This window comes from Chiloscyllium plagiosum, chromosome 16 (genome assembly GCF_004010195.1).
Source record: "Chiloscyllium plagiosum isolate BGI_BamShark_2017 chromosome 16, ASM401019v2, whole genome shotgun sequence".
Taxonomy (NCBI): domain Eukaryota; kingdom Metazoa; phylum Chordata; class Chondrichthyes; order Orectolobiformes; family Hemiscylliidae; genus Chiloscyllium; species Chiloscyllium plagiosum.
The window spans coordinates 63,363,497-63,385,294 of NC_057725.1; the positions used below are offsets into that span (position 1 = coordinate 63,363,497).

The following is a 21,798-nucleotide window of genomic DNA, read 5'->3' on the forward strand; positions in this document are numbered from 1 at the left end:
TGTGGGTGTGAGAGTCTGTGTGTGTGGGTGTGTATCTGTGTGTGTGTCTGGGTGTGTATTACCTGTGTTTAGTTGAGAATATGTAGGTGACTGTTTGGAATTCATTTTTCTAATCTGTACAAATAACCAATGTATCAAAACCAAATCAACCTTTGTCCCATTAGCTGCTGAAGATGGCAGTAGAAATGCAAATGGAGTTTAATACTGATGTATGTAAATCAAGAGAGTATGCACCAGATGAAGTGTGTGAAATACTTGGTCTTTACAAAGAGAAGTTTCCAGATCATTTCGGGTGTGTGACCATTGTCACCTGGGCCTGCTCTTGTGGAGATTAACACCAATAACAGTGGTTTGCCTGAGCGATTTTTGCTCTAATTTCCAAGTACTTTGATCTGTTCACACCAGTATACCTCACAAGAGACAGACCCTCATCACTGCAGAAGCCACACAGACCTGTCCACATGGATTAAAGCATGCGCTACTGTTGTGTGAAATGACTCTTTCTTTGCAAAGCATTCTGAACTGCCATTTATGTCAACACACTGAGTAATGCATAATACAATCTTGAACATATTCTGCCACTACCCCTTCGAAAGGCTCATGTAATAGGGCAGAGCAGAGTAGCTAAAAGTCAATGTTTTCACTGAGCGTTTCTACAAATGTTCCAGTAATGACAGGTAGAGATCACAGCTCACAGCATAACAATGTCTCCACCCACAACCACAGACCCGAGTGTCGCAAGATAAAACAACCCTAAAAGGATATGCAGATGACAGCTATGGAGATGTCAAGGATGGGGATATCAAATTTAGCTGAAATCTTCTCTATTTGAGTATCAAGCAGATCTCATTCTAACACTTGTTTTATTGTTGTTTAAGATCACGATGACTTGTTTTGATTTATTATTGTCACACGTGCTGAGATACAGTGAAAAGTATTGTTTTGTGTGCTATCCAAGCAAATCATATGTTCACAAGTTCATCAGGGAAATAAAACTGAATGCAGAATGTAGTGTTACAGAGAAGGTGCAGAGAAAGACCAACTCAAATCTATGAGGTACATTCATACATCTGTTAACTTTGGGGAAGAAACTGTTCTTAAGTCTGTTAGTACGTGTATTCTGCCCACTGGGTGTTCGATTATGCTTTTTATCATTTATTCACAGGATGAGGATGTCACTGGCTAGGTCAGCATTTATTGCCCATCCTTAATTGCCCAGAGGGCATGTAAGAGTCATTGCTGTCGGTCAGCAGGACCAGGCCAGGTAAGGATGACAGTTTCCTTCCCGATAGGACATTAGTGAGCTGTCATCATTTGACTCTTAATTCCTGTTTTATATGGAATTCAAATTCCATCACCTGCCATTGTGGGATTCAAACTCAGATCCCCGAAACATCAGGATCAGCAGTCCCCAGCAATAATACCACGAGGCTATTGCCTCCCCACTGCTGGTTTCCCAAGACAGTGGGAAGGACAGGCAGAGTCAATGGAGGGAAGGCTGGTTTTCATGATGGATTGGGCTGCATTCACAACTCACTGTCATTTCTCAACAGAGCAGTTGCCACAGCACACTGTGATGCATCCAGGCAGAATGCTGTAAAATTGGTAAGTCATTGTGGATGTGCCGAATTTCCTTAGCCTCCTGAGGACATAGAGGCATTGATGTGCTTTCTCAACCATCTCCGCCTCAGCACCATTGATGCGACAGTGGTGTGTCATCCAATCTGCTTCCTGAAGTCAATGGCCAGTTCCTTCAATTTGCTGACAGTGAGGGAGAGATCGTTGTCTCTCTATCTCTTTCCTGTACTCTGTCTCGTCGTTGTTTGAGGTCTGACCCACTACGGTGGTGTCATCAGCAAATTTGTAAATGGAATGAGAGCTGAATTTGGCCACACAGATGTGTGTGTGTGTGGGTAAGGAGTATAGTAAGGGCTGAGTACAACAGCCTTGTGGAGCACCACTGACACACAGCAGCATCCCATAAACACAAGCTGCACCACAGCACCTTCCAAACCCACAACCACTACTATCTAGAAGGACAAGGGCAGCAGATACTTGGGGATACCACCACCTGCAAGGCCCCCTTCAAGCCATTCACCATCCCGGCTTGGAAATATATCGCTGTTCCTTCATTGTCGCTGGGTCAAAAGCCTGGAGTGCCCTCATTGGCAGCATTGTGGTTGTCTCTCTATCACACGGACGGTGACAGTTCAAGAAGACAGCTCACTGCCCTCTTCTCTCGGGCCAGTTAGGGCTGTCCCAACCAGTGGCATTTCTGTCAGCCCCTCTCATAGTGCTGTTGAATATGCCCCATTCTGACCATCCAAGCTCTCATTAACCTCAACAAAAGGAAGGTAGGTTTTCCAATTTGTTATACCTGGGTCGTTGGAATCCAAGCCACAGCCCAAGAATCAATGCATGTGTATATATGAAGAGATTTCCTCTCCTTCATGTCCTGGAACAATGGCCATGTTGAACCTTCCAACCTCACCTCTGATCCAAAGGTCAACAAAGTTAGAACCCATGGAATCAACAGGATATGAGAGACCATGCAGGTACAAGAGAATGTGGGTAGTAGCAGATGGTTGTTTTCAGATGGAGAAAGGTATACACTGCGATTCCACCCACCACAGAGGTCAGCATTAGGACCCTGACATATTTCAACGATGTACAGGGCATCATTGGATGAGACAAAGCTTGGAAGTTTGTGAACTGTGATGTGGATGAACATTAAGAGGACCTGGAAATGTGCTTGGAATGGGCATTGACATGGTTGACAAAATTTTATGTAGACAAATATAAAGTGATTTATTTTGGCTAGAAGAATAAGGAGAGATGATGTAAAATAAGGCAATATGAAGTAAAAGATGCTATTTGTAAGAGGGTGCAGAGTTGAGGGCCCTGGTAGCATGTTTGCTCAAATCATTGAAGCAAGGAGAGATTGAGAGTGCAGTTAATAAATTATACAGGATCCTGGGCTTTATAAGTTGGGGCATCGAGTATAAAAACATGGAAATTATGACAAAGGTCTGGCAGATGGAGTACAGTGTTAATAAATGTGAAGCCATCCCTTTCGGGGATGATTCACAAAGGGACCTGGGTGTCCTCGTGCCAAACAGAAGGTTTGTCTGCAGGTGCAACAAGTAATTAGAAAGGCAAATGGAATTTTGTCCTTCATTGCGAAAGGGGTTGAGTTTAAAAGCAGAGAAGTTATGTAACAGTTATGTTAATGCTTCCACTGGTAGATGAAACTAGGACAAGAGAGCATGGCTTCAAAATGAAGGGGAGCAGATTTAGGACTGAACTGAGAAGGAACTTCTTCACCCAGAGGATTGTGAATCTGTGGCATTCCCTGCTCAGTGAAGTGGTTAAGGCTTCCTCAGTAAATGTTTTTAAAGCTAAGATAGATAATTGCTCAAAGTGTAAAGGAATTAAAGGTTATGGTGAGAGGGCAGGCAGATGGAGCTGAGGCCATAAAAAGATCAGCCATGATCTTACTGAATGGCAGATCAGGCTCGAAGGGCCAGACGACCTACTCCTGCTCCTACTTCTTACGTTTAAACACACCCTATCCCTGCATTCCCATTGGCTAATCCATCTAGCCTACTCATCCCTGAACTGTATGGACAATTTCGCATGGCCAACCCACCTAACTTGCACATCTTTGGATTGTGGGAGGAAACCCACGCAGACATGGGGAGAATGTGCAAACTCCACACAGTCACCTGAGGTGGGAATCAAACCCGGGTCCCTGGCGCTGTGAGGCAGCAGTGCTAACCACTGAGTTACCTTTCCACCCATAATTACTGAGTAGATAGATGCTGAGAAAATATTCGCATGAGTGGAAGGTTGAGTACCAGTGGACCAGAGGTTTAAGGTGATTGACAAACGAAGCAATCTGAGATGTGAGGGGGCAGAGAGATGTCACGGAGCGGTGGTGGGTGAGAGGAAAGGTGCAACACTGGGGAGGAGACAATACCTGAAAAGGAGAAAGAATATTTTATCAACAAGGAATATTTAGCGAAGAAAACGTCAGACACTGAGGTAATGAATTCCTTGCAAGTTGACATGGAATGCCTAATTTAGGGCTGCCTAGGTGCAGGAGACAATCTATTTGGAAACTATGGAGTAGATCCCACTGTAACAAACATTGTGAATCGTTCAATTGAAATCTGAGATTGAGATCTGAGTTGTACTGCATAGGATTATAACTGCTGGGTGTATATGCCGGAAACACATTATCTGGGACCTCACCAGTCTGTGGGTGGTGTGTGGAGGGTAATGGTCTTTTGTGTGTAGAAGTGCACGTTAGTTATTTTGAAAAGAAAAATTCTGTTGCTCCTAGTGCCTGTTACTTTGCTCCAATTTAAAGCTGTGGGGTTTAGGAAATTTGTGCTTCCTTTGCACGCTGTGGCTTTAAGTTGTGAAGAGTTGATAATTATTGAAGATATTAATGAATTCTTTTAAATTTGTTACTGTGTGAGTCCAAATAACCCATATGTCAACACAAATTCATAAAGTATGGTTAGACATGACAACATCATCTAATAAATGTGTTAACGAGAATGGCAAAGTAATCCTTGGGAAGTGAAAAGTATCCCGTGGGAAAACCTGGAAATGACTGTTATGATGCAGCAACAACTCATGCCGCACTCTTTGGTTTAGGGATGGGGAATACACAGCCCCTCACATCAGTAGGAAGTGCCTGGATATATTTGACAGACCTGATTGAGTTACCTCCTACGAATAAGTGCGCTACTGTTACTGTTCAATACCAATCAAATAAAAGTAATCATTAATGAACTCCTCTGCTTTGACACACTTAACACTGAATCACACATAAAGAACTCAGATCAGTAGCTGCTGTTACACAGCACACCTTTCAGTCAGGCGGCTGGGAAGAAGGAAACCTCTGTCCTGTATTTGCCTGCTCGGAGTAAATTATTTCCTGGGTGTATGAAAGTCATTGTTTGCTCAGAACCCCCACAGAGCAAGGCAGTACAAGGAGCTTGACTAATAACTGACTCATCCCATATCAGGTTTGGGAGTGGTTGATAAGCAAAGGGAGCACTTGCAATGCATCTGACCAATGTCACATCTGATGTGGAAGTGTCCAATGATAATGGGCATTAGTTATTCATTAGGCCTCAGTGTTGTTCATTTCTCCCCTTAGCTGAGCACCTGAGCCAGACTGGATTCAGTCTCCTTCACTGTATAGAGGACACTGGGGAGGACTATTTCACAATGTTTCATTTGCCTTGAGTACACATCATCTAACCTCACCTTTTAAACCGCTTGTGAGGGAAGCTAATGATGAATCGTTGTAAAATATATCTGTAGAGAAATTATCAAGAACACTGAGATGTGTAGGCAGTGTTTCTGGCCAGTGAGAGTTCACACTGCTGTAGTGACACAAAGATTCAGTGTCCTAGCTCCAGATGTCTCAGTGCTCGAGGAGGGAATGATCCACCATCAAGACTCCAGTCATTAGCCCCAGAGGCTCCTCACTTATTCCCCCTCCGTTCCATCGACAAACAATGCCTTCTCCAATCCAACGACTATCAAGAGGCCAATTACCACTCAATACCCAACTCAACCTCTCCACCACTTCTGACAACGCTCAATCCGATTCACTGAACTGCTGGTTCCCAACCTCCAGTCTACATCACAACATTCAGAACACCAAAATCACAACTTTGGACCCTGGACCTCCACAGTCCTTCCCTGAAGATGGCACAGGATGAAACTTACTTCTTACAGTCTCGTCCTCTTTTGAGAATCTAAACTGACCTTCAGAAACTCACATCTCTCTCTTATCGAGACTCCCTGATCTGCTTTATCCATGTTACTTTTCTCTGTCCCTTTCTCAAACCATCTGCTGACAAACATTTTCATCCAAGCCTTTCCCTTTCCCGGACCTGACTACTCCAACGTTCTCATGGTTGGACATTCACCCAAATCTTCCATTAGGAAGGTTATTGTTGCAGTGGTGGAGAAATTGATCAGATGGGTCAATGGACCGAGGAGTGGCAGATAGAGTTTAATTTAGATAAATGTGAGGTGGAAAGGCAGGACTTAGACACCGAATGGCAAGGTCCTGGGAAATTTGCTGAAAAAAGAGAGCTTGGAGTTCAGGTTTGTAGTTTCCTTGAAAGTGGAGTTGCAAGTAGATAGGATAGTGAAGACGGCGCTTGGTATGCTTTCCTTTATTGGTCAGAGTATTGAGTACAGGAGTTGGGAGGTCATGTTGGGGCTGTACAGTACATTGGTTCGGCCACTGTTGGAATATTGGGTGCAATTCTAGTCTTCCTCCTATTGAAAAGATGTTGTGAAACTTGGAAGGGTTCAGAAAAGATTTACAAGGAAGTTGCCAGGGTTGAAGGATTTGTGCTATAGGGAGAGGCTGAACAGGCTGGGGCTGTTTTCCCTGGAGCCTCGGAGGCTGAGCGGTAACCTCATCGTGGTTTATGAAATCATGAGGGGCATGGTCAGGGGAAATAGACAAAGTCTCTTTCCTGGGGTGGGGGAGTCCAAAACTAGAGGGTATAGGTTTAAGGTGAAGGGGCAGGATTTAAAAGGGACCTGAGGGGCAACTTTTTCAAGTAGAGGGTGGTGTGTGTATGGAATGAGTTGCCAGAGGAAGTGGTGGAGGCTGGTACAATTGCAACATTTAAAAGGCATCTGGATGGGTATATTAAGAGAAAAGATTTGGAGGGATATGGGCCAAATGCTGGTAAATGGGTTGAGATTATTTTCAGATAACTGGTTGACATGGACGGGTTGTACCGAAGGATGAGTTTCCATGCTGTCTGACTTCATGACTGGAGTTGTGTATCAGGGTCCTGACACAGCTGAATTGTCCAAGAAATCAAAACTGCCAATGATCAATTACCTAATGTCTGGAGTCCTTCGAAAAATTAGCCAACTCTGAGTTAGCAGCAAAAACTTCAGACAATCTGCCTGACTTGTATAATGGTTAACCAGGAAAAGTTAAGAGGATTAAATATTTACGCTCGCTGTCTATAACTATGAAACTAAACTCCTAACTTACCACTGACCCCACTTTGACCCTCAATGAGTACCCAACCCCCTCTCCCCAATTTGCCCTTCCTAAGCCCAATACCCTCCGTGAGTCCGAACCCAACCCAATCCTTGACTCCCTCCAAGACCCTCCTGTATCTGACTGTCCTCATACTTGGCACTTGACTCTCCAAAAGCCAACACTCTTCACCTCAAACACCCCCACACCTCAACCCGAGCCCCTCTGCTGCCTCTAGGATTTGGGCTAAAGTTAGGACTAGGTCTGGACGGAGGGTTATGGTTGGGGTTAGGGCTATGGCTAGATATAGGACTCGGGTTAGGGTTAGGTTTAGGATTAGGGTTGGGGTCAGGGTTAGGGTTAGGCATTCCACCCTGACTTACCCTAAGCGGTAGGATTCCATTTAGCTTTAGGGTTAGGCTTATGGTTCCATCAGACCTTCAGTAGCGTTCCAGCTTGGGTTAGGTTTAGGGGTAGAGCTAGAGTTAGGATTTGGATCAGGGTTAGCCTTAGGGTTTGGTTTAGGATTAGCATTATGGTGAGGGTTAGGGTTAAGGTTAGGATTAGGGTTTGGGTGAGGGCTAAATTTGGGATTAGGGTCAGGTTACATTCTCAGGCTAAAGTTAAGGAGTGAATTAGGATTAGAGTTAGGGCTAGAGTTATGGTTGTACCTTGACCTATCCTAAGGACTCACCAATTCAGCTACTGTAGTATGATGTTCTCTCCCTGGCACCTACTCCTTACCCACTTGTAGCCCTTCATGCATCCGCCATCCTCCTCCTCGCCCTCTGGCATCTTAACCCTCACTTCCCTGACCTACAATTCCCTTAGCGGTTGTGGAGGTAGCATTAGATTATGGAATACAGCAGGAAGTGGCCTGGAGAAGGGGCCTGGTTCGATCCCTGGTCTCCCTCACTGCTGTCTGGCCGCGTTGCCCTCCTGGACTCACCTAACCCAGCTGACAAGGTCTGAAAGCCCACACCCAGGATTCCCGTAAAGGCAAATCTGAACGATCAGGATTGGAATCAGTTTTCCGATCCGAAACACAAAATCGGGGCCAGTGCGGGTTTCAGCTCACCCACATCTCTGTTACCCTCAGTCATCAAATGTACCTTGTTCCCTTTCTGCCTTGACCTCTGTAGCCCACCTCTTGAGAGCAAAGTGCCTCAGAAGAAACTCATCCTCTTCTTCAGGTGGTACAGGTACCGAGGCTGCAACATTCACTGTGCCCAAAGTTTGTTTGACGCTAGACGAAGGGGGCAGAACCCTCGCTTCCGACAGCCTTCCCGGTTGTCCTGAGGGGCTGGGTATGTGTTACCCCCTGCCCCGTTCGCGGGTTTGCAACTTACATGTGATCCTTGCACTTAATCCGGACCGCCTCACCTGCCAGAACTTCGCATATCACGGGACCTGACCTTGTGTTGACCAGACCTCATCCCCATGCAGGGCCATTCCCGTGGTTCCTACTCCAAACTTCAGCCTCGGAAGCAAACTGTCTCTCTTGCTTAGCCGACTCTTGTGTCTCGAAATTGGTGTTCCTGGTCACCCAGGTCCGGGAAGGTCAGGTTTAACCTGGTGCAGACTCTTCTCCGCGTTAGCAGCTCTGTTGGAACTATCCTTGCAGTTGCATGAGGGGTGTCCTGATAATCAATCAAGAACTGGGACAGTTTGGTATCGAGTGAAACTCTCTGCTTTAAGCCTGCCTTCGACATTTGGATTGCTCTTTCTGCCACACTGTTGGATAGTGAATGGTATGGAGCTGTCTGATGCCATTCAACTTTAGTAAATAACTCAAACTCCCTGCTGGTAAATGGTGTTCCATTGTCTGTGACCAACAGTTCTGGGAGTCCATTGTTCTGGACCAGGTCAGACCCCCTCAAAACATTTCAAAAAAGTAGCCCCAAACCTAACTTTGTTAGTTTTTAAAAGCTGGTGTAACACAGAGGGATGCAGCTTGTCAAAGCACTTAGTGGTAAACGAAACAGAATTTATTTACAAGGTTACCAAATGAGACACAAACAACAGAAAACAGAATACAGAATAACGTAACCTATCCCAAAATCCAACAGGTTATACCCACTTAATGATTGCAACCATCGTCACAAACACGCCTTGGTACAAAAGATAATATCAAACACAGGGTCTTAAAGGACAGATGTCACAGAGAGAGGAGGGTCAGCAAGGACCTGCCTCTCTTGGGTCCAGCAGCTTTTACAACATTCTGCTAAAACCAAACCAAACCAGAGAAAAGCTGAGCTGGGAGAACTGGCCACTCCCCTTTCATTGTACAAGTGTTTTTTTTTAACTTAAAAGCCTTCTGTCTGAGGCAGTATCTGTTAGCTATTATCAAATTGGCCCAAAAACACTTCAACCCCAGACTTTTTGGAGTCTGTGTCTTTTACAATCTCTCTGAAAAAAGAAACTAAGGACACCATAACCTTGTTAAAGGAGCAGCATCATCACATTGTTTATTGCAAAAGATGCTCACAGCTTTTCAATCCTCATCCGTGAGTTCACTGAATGAACTCTATGCATGTCCAACCACGTTGAGTGGATGTCCACAATGACCAAGAACATTGAGCTCATAAAAGGACTGGCATGGTCAATGTGCAACTGAGTCCAGGGCTTACCCTGCCCTGCTCATGAATGTGCCCACCTTGTTGGCACTCTGGGCACTGCCCCACCAATGCAGCTATGTCTGTATCTAATCCTGGCCACCAGACATCACATCTGGCCAGCATCTTGACTTTGGACACTGCTGGATGACCCTGGTGGTTTTCAGCCGGTATCTGGTGGTGACCTTTGCTCAGGGCAATCACTCTCGCTCCTGATCATTATATAGTGTCCTCTACTGTGATCTGGTCTCACTGGGTCCAGGAAGGTTTCATGTCTGGTTGTAATGGCTCTTCTTACTCCCCCATCACCACCAGCTGTTTCAGTGTTGCCAGGGTGGGATCTTTCTTGTGTTCACAGTCGGGTATTGTCACCAATGACTGGAAAGGTATCCAGAAAGTTTAAAACCAAAACAGACTCTTCTAGTACTGGTGTATGTACCGATGATGTACCTTCCAGCAGGAGGCGGTTCAGTGCATCCACAGTTGCTGCTGGGCCTCCTGGGATGGTAATCCAATTTGTAATTGTATGCACTTACAGCCCACCACTGAATTCAACCTGAAGGTATGACTGGCATTGCCTTATCCGCTTTGAGTTGCCCTAGCAGGGGTTTGTGGTCTGTTACTATGACAAATTTCCACCTGTCAGGGTACTGGTGGAACCTTCTCACACCAAATATGACCGCCAAACCTTCCTTCTCTATCTGGGTGTATTTACACCCTGCACCAGCCAAAGTCCTGGTGGTGAATGATGTTGGGCGTTCCTCTCCAGGGGGTCACCACTGGCCCGATACCGTATAGGGGCACATCACGTGTCAGCACCAGATCTGGCTTGGCATCATAGTGTACCAACAGCTTTGGGCAATGATAGCTGCTTCTTCACTTCCCCAAAGGCTACATCTTGGCTATGAGGCCATTTCCAAAGCTGACCCTTTGTCAATAGCAGATGTAAGGGCGACAAGATGAAAGCCAGGTTACATCTGCACTTTCCATTATAATTTGCTAATCCAAGGAAAGGCCTAATCTCCAGTACTGACGTGGGAGCCAGGCCACCTTTGATCGCCCTCCCTTTATCTTTCACTTTATCCTTTACTAGTCTTGTCAATTTTCTAGCCTAAGCAGGTCCCCTGGCTTGCCGAGAACACACATTCTTCCCTTCTAAGCCATTTGCCAGGCTGGGAGAAAAGTCCAAGGACGAGGTCCAGGTTCTGTAAGTGCTCTTGTCATTGCAAGTCGTTCCAGATAAATGGCGACCTGGGGTAGACCTTGCAAAATGTTCTTCATCATCCACTGAAAAATGACACAGGCTGATGATACCTCAAATAACAATCTCGTAAATCGGTACAAACTCTTGTGAGCATTAATTATGCCACACATCTGGGAAGCCTCATCTAACTGCAGTTGTAGATACACATGGCTCGTGTCCAGCTACATGAAGGCTACCCTTCCTGCCAGCTTTGCGTATAAGTCCACTTTCCTGTCCTTTCCCTATAACCTCCAATTCCCTGACTGGTCAAGGATCTAACTATCTCAACTTTAAATAACCACATGGACTCTGTCCCCACAGCTCTCTGTGGCAAGGAGTTCCAAAGACCCACAACTCTCAGAGAGAAGAAATTCCTCCTCATCTCAGTCTTCCATTGGTTCCCCTTTATTCTGAGACTATACCCTCTGGTCCTAGACTCTCCCATGAGGGGAAACATCCTCTCAGCATTTACTCTGTCAATCCCCTGAGGAGAGTTCCAATCTGTTCACCTTTGCTCACAAGACAATCCCTTCATAACAGGGATCATCCTAGTCAACTTTCTCTGAACTGTCTCCAATGAAATAATATCTTTCCTTAACTAAAGGGACCACAACTGCTCACTGGTACTCCAGATATGGTCTTGTGCAGTTGCAGTAAGACTACCCTACTCTTCTACTCCAGCTCCCTTGAAATAAGGGCCAATATTCCATTAGCCTCCCTGATTACCTGCTGCACCCTGTGTCCTAGCTTTCTGAGTTTCGTGCACAAATATTCCAAGTCCTAACGATACTGCAGCAAAGAACAAGGAGCTATATTCTGTAGAATCAAACAGTTAGCTCTGACAGCACCAGTGCTTGGGTAATACAACATAAGTGATGAAGACAGCTTACAGTGTAATGGCAGAGAGACAGGACTGGGAGCAACTTACCTGCAGAATGGACAGCCAGTGTATTTTCATCCAAGGTACTAATGTAAATTGAATGATACCCCCTGGAGCTGAAGAAGGAACATCAGCCCAGGATGAGTAGTCATCAGATGAAGATCCAAGAACGACTTGCACCGCTCCCCATTAGTAGACGGATCATTAACAATGGAGCAGAGATTTAAGTGAAAGGGATGATTTAAGGAAGCATTCTTTCAGCTAGAGTGTAGTAGGTGGCTGGACCTTACTATCTGACATGAATCCATCACAACATTTAAGAACTATTTTGAGGTGGTCACTTGAAGTGCCACAGTATTCAAAGCTATGGGTCAAGTGCTGGCTAATGAGATACAGTAAATAGGTGCTTGGTGACCAGCATGGCATATGATAGGCTGAAGGGCCTCTGACCGTGTTGTAAAACTCTACAGCTATGACTCTATGACACTGACTATGCACCATTAAAAGACCAAAGGAAATGTGTGTGCAGGGACAGACTGGAACGAACAAATAGTTTTTGTTCCTGAAGAAGACTTTTTCCTACACCATACACATTGGGTGATTTGCAGTTGCCAGTGGTAGTGTGTGCAATTTTCTTTTCTCTATAAAGAAGGGAACGTTTGGTCAGATGCATTTGTACACTTCACACTGTGACTCACCACAGTCATGTGAACCTTGGATGTAGCACAGCTTGCTTCTACCTCCTTCCCAAAATCCACAAACAGGACTGCCCCAGGGACACCCATTGTTTCTGCCTGCTCCTGCCCCACAGAACCCAGCTCTTTCTACCATGACTCAGTCTTTTCTCCCCTTGTCCAGTCCCTGCCCAATTACATCCGCAATTCCTCTGACGCTTTATACCAGTTTCGGAATTTCCAGTTTGTGGGCTCCAGCTGCCTCCTCTTTACCATGCACATGTAACCCCTTCACACATCCATCCCCCATCAAGGTGGTCTCAGGGCTCTCTGCTTCATCCTGCAGCAAAGGCCTGAACCGTCTCCACACCCCCTCACCCTCTTCCCCCTGCCCAAACTCATCCTCACCCTGAATAACTTCTCCTTTACCTACTCTCACATTCTTCAGGCCAGACGGGTGGCCATGGATACCCACATGAACCCCAGTTATACCTGTCTCTCTGTAAGGTATGTGGAACACTCCTTGTTCCAGTCCTATTCCGATTCCCACCCATAACTCTTTCTCTGGTATATCGATGGTATCATCGGTGCTGCTTCCCTCTCTTTTCTGGAGTTGGAAAGTTTTATCAATTTTACTTCCAATTTCCACCCCGCCCTCACCTTCACCTGGTCTACCTCTAACTCCTCCCTTCCCTTCCTCGACACCTCTGTTTCCATTTCTAGCAAAAGGCTGGCCACTAATATCCACTACAAACCCACTCACTCCCACAGTTACCTTGAGTATACATCCTCACACCCTGCTTCCTGTAAAGACTCTATTCCATTCTCCCAGTCCCTCTGTCTCTGACACATCTGTTCTGATGATGCCAACTTCAACAAGGGTGCTTCTGAAATTTCCACCTTCTTCCTCAACCGAGGATTCCCCACTACAACAGGGCCCTCATCTGTGTCCGACCTATCTCCCACACTTCGGCTCTCACCCACTCACTTCCCTCCAACAACAGCAATAGAGTTCCCCTTGCCTTCACGTACCATCCCACCAGCATCCACATCTAGAGGATCATTAGCTGTGACTTCCGCCACCTCCAGCAGGATGCTACCACCAGATCCCCTTCCATGTCAGCCTTCCATAATGACTGTGCTCTCTGGGACACCCTGGTCCACTCCTTCTTCAATGCCAACACCCCCCCCACAGCCCTATGGTACCTTTCTGTGGTTGCAGGAGACCTGCCAGTTTACCTCCTCCCTCCTGAGTATCCAATGGTCCAAACACTCCTTCCAGGTGAAGCAACAATTTATCTACACTTCATTCCATCTAGTTTACTGCATTTGCTGCTCACAATGTCGTCTCTGTCTCAGGCTTACTGCAGTGATCCAATGAAGCTCAGTGCAAGCTGGAAGAATAACATCTCATTTTCTGCTTGCGAATCCTGCGGCCTTCTGGACTCAATATCAAGTTCAACAACTTTAGGGTTTGAGCTTCTCCCATGACCTTATCCCAACCCCCACCCACCAGGCCTTGTTATCACATGGGCTGCTTTCACAAGCAACCCATTGTTAGCCCCAAGAGTACCTATTCACTCACCTACAATATGGAAACAGGCCCTTCGGCCCAACAAGTCCACACCGACCCTCCAAAGAGCTTCAGGGCCTGTGTAGACCCTCCGAAGAGTAATCCACCCAGACCCATTCCCCTACCCTATATTTACCCCTGACTAATGCACCTAACCTACACATCCCTGAATACTTTGGGCAATTTAGCTTGGCCAGCTCACCTGACCTGCACATCTTTGGATTGTGGGAGGAAACTGGAGCACCCGGAGGAAACCCACACAGACACAGGGAGAATGTGCAAACTCCACACAGACTGTCACCGAGGCTGGAATCGAACCTGAGTCCCTGGCGCTGTGAGGCAGCAGTGCTAACCCACTCCTTTGTCTGTCCAACATTTTTCTCTCTCTCTGGGCTCTATCCCCACCTATCATTTAGTCTCCCCCTCCCCACTCTCATCTTCAGCATATGTAGCAACCTTTTCCCAGTGACAATTAGTTCTGAGGAAGGGTCACTGGACCTGAAATGTGAACTGTGCTTTCTCTCCACAGACCTACCAGACCTGCTGATGTTTCCCAGCAATTTCTGCTTTTGTTTTGGAGATATCAGCTTTCAGTTCCGATGCCAAAGCCATGAAAATCTGTGTAGGTTGGGCAGACTTGGGACAAAAGGCTTCTGCACCGATTTAACAAGCACTTGAGTAGCATCGGCACATCTTGAGATTTTGCTGCTGGCTGATGGGCTGTAGGAGGAGGTGAGTGTTTCAGTAATGTTGGTTTATACAGTATAAGGCTGGAGGGTGAGATCCATGTGGCTACAGTGATGGAGTAAGGAAGCATTGGCCTTTCTCTGTCGTCCACTACCAACTGCTTTTGAACGCAGGATTCCTTACTCAAAGTTGCATCGCCTTAGAGTTCCAAAGCTGCTGGTAACCTTTGAGGATTGATGCTGTATCCAGTGTGCCAACTCAGTGCGAGTTCTACATGACAGCTGGGTTGTAACAGGAAATGACTGACTCAGTGGCATTGTGCATTCTTGGGATGTGGGTGTTGCCTGCAAGGCCAGCATTGATCACCCTTCTGTGTCTGCTCTGTGGTCCTCGTCGCGAGTTTGTTACAATACAGTGTAGCCTTGTTGAGCCACTTCAGATAACACATCAGGGTCAAGCACATCAGGGCGGGGCTGGAGTCACATATAGACCAGATCGCTTTAGCACAGTCTGTTTTCCTCCTGAAAGGCCACTAAGAAACCAGCTTGGCTTCTCCTTCTTATGAGAATCCAGCAACGATGTGGTTACCCACGGCAGCTCTGAATTGCCCAACCTCTTTTAAAAAGTGAGTTCACATTTGCAAAGCATCCAGCCTGCATTTGAAAAGGTTCTCTGAACTGTATAGCGCAAACCAGTGGATTATTAATGTCACTGTTGAGTGAGGACTGAGTTTCTCACTGTGAGGGGACACCATGCTGTGATCTCAGGAGCTCTGAGATTCTGCTGAGCTTGCTGACTCCTCTCTACTCCACCGTCGCCTTTAACTCCAAGGTGAAATCAAATTTCAGTCCATAGTGCTGTAGGAAGGTCTAACTTTGCTAAATACCAAGCCCAGGATTTCACCAGCTGTGGCAACCCCATTCCCCCTGAGAGAATGGTCAGTATGTGAGGCTCATTTTGACTGCAATGGGCAGGATACTCACCAAAGTGGGGATTGTTGCTGCTGGTGGGTCCTGCATGAACCCACTTGGGTGTCAGTTTTCATAGAGAGAAAAAAATACATCAGATTACAGCCCACAAGTCTGGCAATGAACACCAAACCCAACGGCAATGTGACCTCTCAGGGAGTTTCTCCGGGGATGGGTGCTATTGCCTGTTTGTTTAGCTTTTGCACAGTTTAGTAAGCAGGATGTGTGTGACTGTGGTCTGCTCTCTGCAAGTGGTGCTGAAAGCATTTTGGACTGCTGTATTACTGAACTTGCAGAGAGAGGGTGTGTGTGTGTGTGCGTGTGTGTGTGAGAGAGAGAGTCAATGTGATCTCACGTCATTCCCTGTGTTCCCTCCCCCTCCCCAACTTATTCAATCAGAATAAAACCAAGTTAAAAAAAAAACTCAACTCACTAGGGGATAGAGGAGAGGAGCAGTTGATTGAAAAAAAATCACTCACACTTTTCACTCCTCAGCCAGGAGAGAGTGAGAGCCACTGACTGTTACCTAAAACAAGACAAGTATGTTCCAACATCTGTTAATTGGAGCTGTGGGATCAATATTGGTTGCGAATTCCTTGTGTGTCCAAGGTAGGTGACTTACCTGAAATACTAACTTGCACCTTTTCACTACAAAGTGTAGTCATAAGTTTCCATGTCTGAGAAATATAATGTTGAAGTCTAACCAGGTGGACTGATAATGGATAAATTTCAGGATTGACAGCACTAGATTGCTTCCAGTATTTTAACATTTCCTTTGGCTACTTGTGGACTTATTGTTTAATTGGTTTGTTTTATTGTTTCATTTACACATTGTTAAAAACTGATTTCTGAGGATCTAGTTGCAGATCCCTTTGAGTCACTGGCAGCCGGAGACTGGCTCATTATTAATCTGAAAAGACACTGCCAGTGCCAAGCACTATAAAACTGAATGTATTTTCAGGGGGAAAGGGAGGACACATCAAAGGAGAATGTGTGCTCAGAGGACGTTCTTTATGAAAGAAAATTCATTAACTCCTCTCTGATGAATACATGTTTGAGAAAATGTTACCATAGAATCTGGAGAATGTTTGGCAATTTCTTGCTCAGCTCCAAGAAGCAGTTCTGTGTGATCAGAGGAGGAAATAACCGAACTAACCCACCCCTGCTACTGTGCTGGGCATGGTCAGTCTGAAACAACACCCTATCCCCTCACACTCTGGCTGGTAGGAGTGAACACCTTTACTCCTAATGGAATTGTGAGAGTGGCTGAATAGCCCTGTAACAGGGAGTGTGAGAATTAATACCCCTGGACCTTGACTTAGCACTAAATATCTCCTGAACCAAAGAGTGTAGGGACTAATTACCCCACACCATGGAGTGTAGGGCTGCACCATTGGTGAGGTGATGGCTGAGTGGTATTATCACCAGACCATTAATCTAGAGACCCAGGAAACGTTCTGGATATGGCTGATGAAGCGCTTTTGCCCGAAACATCAATTTTCCTGCTCCTCGGATGCTGCCTGACCTGCTGTGCTTTTCCAGCACGAGTCCAATTTTGACTCTAATCTCCAGCATCTGCAGTACCCACACTTGCCGACTGTTCTGGGTAGCCAAGTTCGATCCCCCCATGCAGACGGTGGAATTTAATTTAATCAATAAAATCTGGAATTAAATAATGACTAATTGTCGAGGAAGGCCCATCTACGCCATTAATGCCCTTGAGGGAAGGGAACTGCCATCTTTATCTGGTCTGGCCTACATGTGTGCCCAGACCCACAGTAATGTGGTGACCCCAAACTGCCTTCTGGGCAATTAGGGATAGGCAATAAATGCTGGCCTAGCCAGGCACACCCTCATCCTGTGAATAAATGAAAGAACTAGGACAAAGTACCTCACTTACTAGGGAGTATTGGGATTAAATACTCCGACCTGACAGAGTGGGAGGGGTGAATACCCTTGTATAACAGAGTGGGAGGGGTAAATACACCCTATACGACAGAGTGGGAGGGGTGAATACCACCCTGTATCACATGGTGCGAGGGGTAAATATCCCCTGTATCACAGAGTGGGAGGGGTGAATACCCCACTGTGTCACAGAGTGGGAGGGGTGAATAGCCCCTGTATCACAGAGTGGGAGATGTAAATACCCCCAGTACACAGAGTGGGAGGGGTGAATACCCCCCTTTACCACAGAGTGGGAGGGGTGAATATCCCCCTTTACCACAGAGTGGGTGGGGTGAATACCCCTCAATTCCACAGAGTGGGAGGGGTAAATACTCCCTGTATCACAGAGTGGGAGGGGTGAATACCCCCCTGTATCACACAGTGGGAGGGGTGAATACCCCCTGTATCACAGAGAGGGAGGAGTGAATACCCGCTGTATCACAGAGTGGGAGGGGTGAATACCCCCTGTACCACAGAGTGGGAGGGGTGAATACCCCCTGTATCACAGAGAGGGAGGGGTGAATACCCGCTGTATCACAGAGTGGGAGGGGTGAATACCCCCTGTACCACAGAGTGGGAGGGGTGAATACCCCCCTTTATCACAGTGTGGGAGGAGTAATTAACCCCCCGTATCAGAGAGTGGGAGGGGTGAATACCCCCTGTATCACAGAGTGGGAGGGGTGAATACCTGCTGTATCACAGAGTGGGAGGGGTAAATACCCTCCTGGACATAAGTGGGGGGTAAATACCCCCTGTACCTGAGTGGGAGAGGTAAATACCCCCTATATCACAGAGTGGGAGGGGGAAATACCCCCTGTATCACAGAGTGGGGCGGGTAAATACCCACTGTACCTTAGTGGGAGAGTAAATACCCCCTATATCACAGAGTGGGAGGGGGAAATACCCCAGTATCACAGAGAGGGAGGAGTGAATACCCCCCATATCACAGAGTGGGAGGAGTAAATACCCCCTGTACCACAGAGAGGGTGGGGTAAATACCCCCTGTATCACAGAGTGTGAGGGGTAAAAAGCCCCCTGTATCACAGAGTGGGAGGAGTGATTACCCCCCAGGATCACACAGTGCGAGGGGTGAATGCCCCCCTTTTTCACAGAGTTGGAGGTGTGAATACCCCCCCGTATCACAAAGTGGGAGGGGTAAATACCCCCTGTATCACGGAGTGGGAGGGGTAAATACCCCCGTATCACAGAGTGGGAGGGGTGAATACCTCCTGTATCACAGAGTGGGAGGGGTAAATACCCCCCTGTACCTGAGTGGGAGAGGTGTATATACACCCTGTATCACAGAGTGGGTGGGGTGAATACCCCCGTTATCACAGAGTGGGAGGGGTAAATACCCCCTGTATCACAGAGTGGGAGGGGTAAATACATCTCTGTACCTGAGTGGGAAGGGTGTATACATCCTGTATCACAGAGTGAGAGGGGTGAATACCCCCGTTATCACAGAGTGGGTGGGGTAAATACACCCCATATCACAGAGTGGGAGGGGTGAATGCCCCCTGTATCATAGAGTGGGAAGGGTAAATACCCCCCAGATCCTGAGTGGGAGGGGTGTATACCCCCTGTATCACAGAGTGGGAGGGGGGAATACCCCCTGTATCACAGAGTGGGAGGGGTAAATACCCCCTGTATCACGGAGTGGGAGGGGTAAATACCCCCTGTATCACAGAGTGGGAGGGGTGAATACCCCCAGTAACACAGAGTGCGAGAGGTGAATACCCACCCCCCTTTAACCCAGTGGGAGGGGTGAATACCCCCTGTATCACAGGGTGGGAGGGGTGAATACCCCCTGTATCATAGAGTGGGAGGGGTAAATACTCCCCTGATCCTGAGTGGGAGGGGTGTATACCCCCGTGTCACAGAATGAGATGGGTAAAAACCCTCTCCCGTATCACAGAGAAGGGAGGAGTGAATACCCCCTGTATCACGGAGTGGGAGGAGTAAATACCCCCGTACCACAGAGTGGAAGGGTAAATACCCCCCTGTACCTGAGTGGGAGGGGTGTATACCCCCTGTGTCACAGAGTGAGCGGGGTGAATACCCCCCCCCCGTATCACAGAGTGGGAGGGGTAAATAACCCCCCCCCTGTGTCACAGAGTGAGAGGGGCGAATACCGCCCCCCCCCCCGTATCACAGAGTGGGAGGGGTGAATACCCCCTGTATAATAGAGTGGGAGGGGTGAATAACTCCCCCTGTATCACAGAGTTGGAGGGATCAATACCCCCTGTTTCACAGAGTGGGAGGGGTGGATACCCCCCTGTATCACAGAGTGGGAGGGGTGAATACCCCTTGTATCACAGAGTGGGAGGGGTGAAAAACCCCTGTATTACACAGAAGGAGGGGTGAATACCCCCTGTATTACACAGAGGGAGGGGTGAATAACCCCTGTATCACAGAGTTGGAGGGATCAATACCCCCCTGTATCACAGAGTGGGAGGGGTGAAAAACCCCTGTATTACACCGAGGGAGGGGTGAATACCCCCTTTATCACAGAGTGGGAGGGGTAAATACCTCCCATATCACAGAGTGGGAGGGGTGAATACACCCCTTTATCACAGAGTGGGTGGGGTGAATACCCTACTGTATCACAGAGTGGGAGGGGTGATTACCCCCCTGTATTTCAGAGTGTGAGGGGTGTATACCCCCCTGTATCATAGAGTGGGAGTGGTGAATACCCCCTGTATCATAGACTGGGAGGGGTATATACCCCCCTGTATCACAGAGTGGGAGTGGTGAATACCCCCTGTATCACAGAGTGGGAGTGGTGAATACCCCCTGTATCACAGAGTGGGAGGGGTGTATACCCCCCTGTATCATAGAGTGGGAGGGGTAAATACCCCCGGTAGCATAAGACCATGGGGAACTAGGCCATTCAGCCCAATCATTGAAATCACAGCTGATCTAATAGTCCTGAACTCCACTCTCCTTCCTATAACCCTAAAGCCTTGATTCCATTACTGATGAAAAATCTCTCTACCTCAGCCTTGAAATACCTAATACCACTGTCTCTCCAGCCCTCTGTGTTCAAGAATTCAACAAGCTTACTCTCCTCTGAGAGAAGAATCCCTTCCTCATCTCTGTCTTAAATGGATGATTCCTTCCTCTGAAGTTATGCCTTCTGGTCCTAGACAATGGGTTACAAACTGTTCACACTCACCCTGTCAAATCCCCTAAGAATCTTGTATGTTTCAATGAGGTCTCATTCTTCTAAACCATTGAGAACAGGCCCAGGCCTACTCAACCTTTCCTCATAAGGCAGTCCCTCCATAGCTGGTATCAGCCCAGTGAACCTTCTCTGGACTGCCTCTAATAGCCGTTTATCTTCCCTTAGGTAAGGGATTGAAAACTGTTCATGATATTCCAGGTCAAGTCTTACTAATGCCTTGTATCCCTTTAGGAAAGCCTCCCTATTTTTATACTCCATTCCCTTTGGAAATATAGGCCATCAGGTCATTTGTCTTCCCTATTACCCACCAGCTTTTCATGACTCATGGATGAGGACCCCAAAATCCCTCTGTTCCATAGCTTTCTGCAGTCTTTCTCAATTTAAATAATATTCAGCGCCTGCATTCTTCTTGCTAAACTGCATAATCTTCCAATTTCCCACATTATATTTCATCTGCTTAGTTTTGCCCACTCACTAAAGTTGCCTATATCCCTCTGAAGACTCTTTGTGCCACTCTCACCATTTGCCTTCCCACATAATTTTGTGCCATCGACAAACTTGGTGAAAGTACATTCACTTCCGCTATCTAAGTCATTAATGTAGATTGTAAGTAATTGTGGCTCCAGCACTGGTCCCTGTGGCACTCCACTTGCCAGGCCAAAAATCCACCCTTTACGCCAACTCTTTGTCTTCCATTAGTTAGTTAATGCTCTAGCCATGTTAATATATGAAGCTGTATCAGAACACTATTCCAACGAGCCACCACACACTGCAGCACAGACGAACTTCGGAAAACAGAGGAGAACCACATATACAACGTATTCAAGAAGAACGGATACTCAAAAAAATACAGTCCGCAGATTCCTCAAGAACAAACCATGACAAGCAGACCTAACACAGCCAGAAACCCTAACCACCTTACCATACATCAAAGAAGTTTCAGAAATGACAGCCAGACTACACAAACCCACCAACACTCTCAAACAAAAAC

At 46.8% G+C, this 21,798-nt stretch overlaps 1 protein-coding gene and 1 long non-coding RNA gene across 4 annotated transcripts in view; one reads left to right on the top strand and one right to left on the bottom strand.

Annotated features, from left to right (window-relative positions):
* Window positions 1–21,798, top strand: part of LOC122557968 (excitatory amino acid transporter 2-like) — a 510,588-nt gene that overhangs the window by 428,612 nt on the left and 60,178 nt on the right. The window lies entirely within an intron of this gene.
* The window catches only part of LOC122557972, a 9,832-nt gene continuing 4,166 nt past the window's right edge, over window positions 16,133–21,798 (bottom strand). Inside the window, exon 3 of the long non-coding RNA XR_006313991.1 lies at window positions 16,133–16,296. This is a non-coding gene — a long non-coding RNA (uncharacterized LOC122557972). The remainder of the gene's footprint in view (window positions 16,297–21,798) is intronic.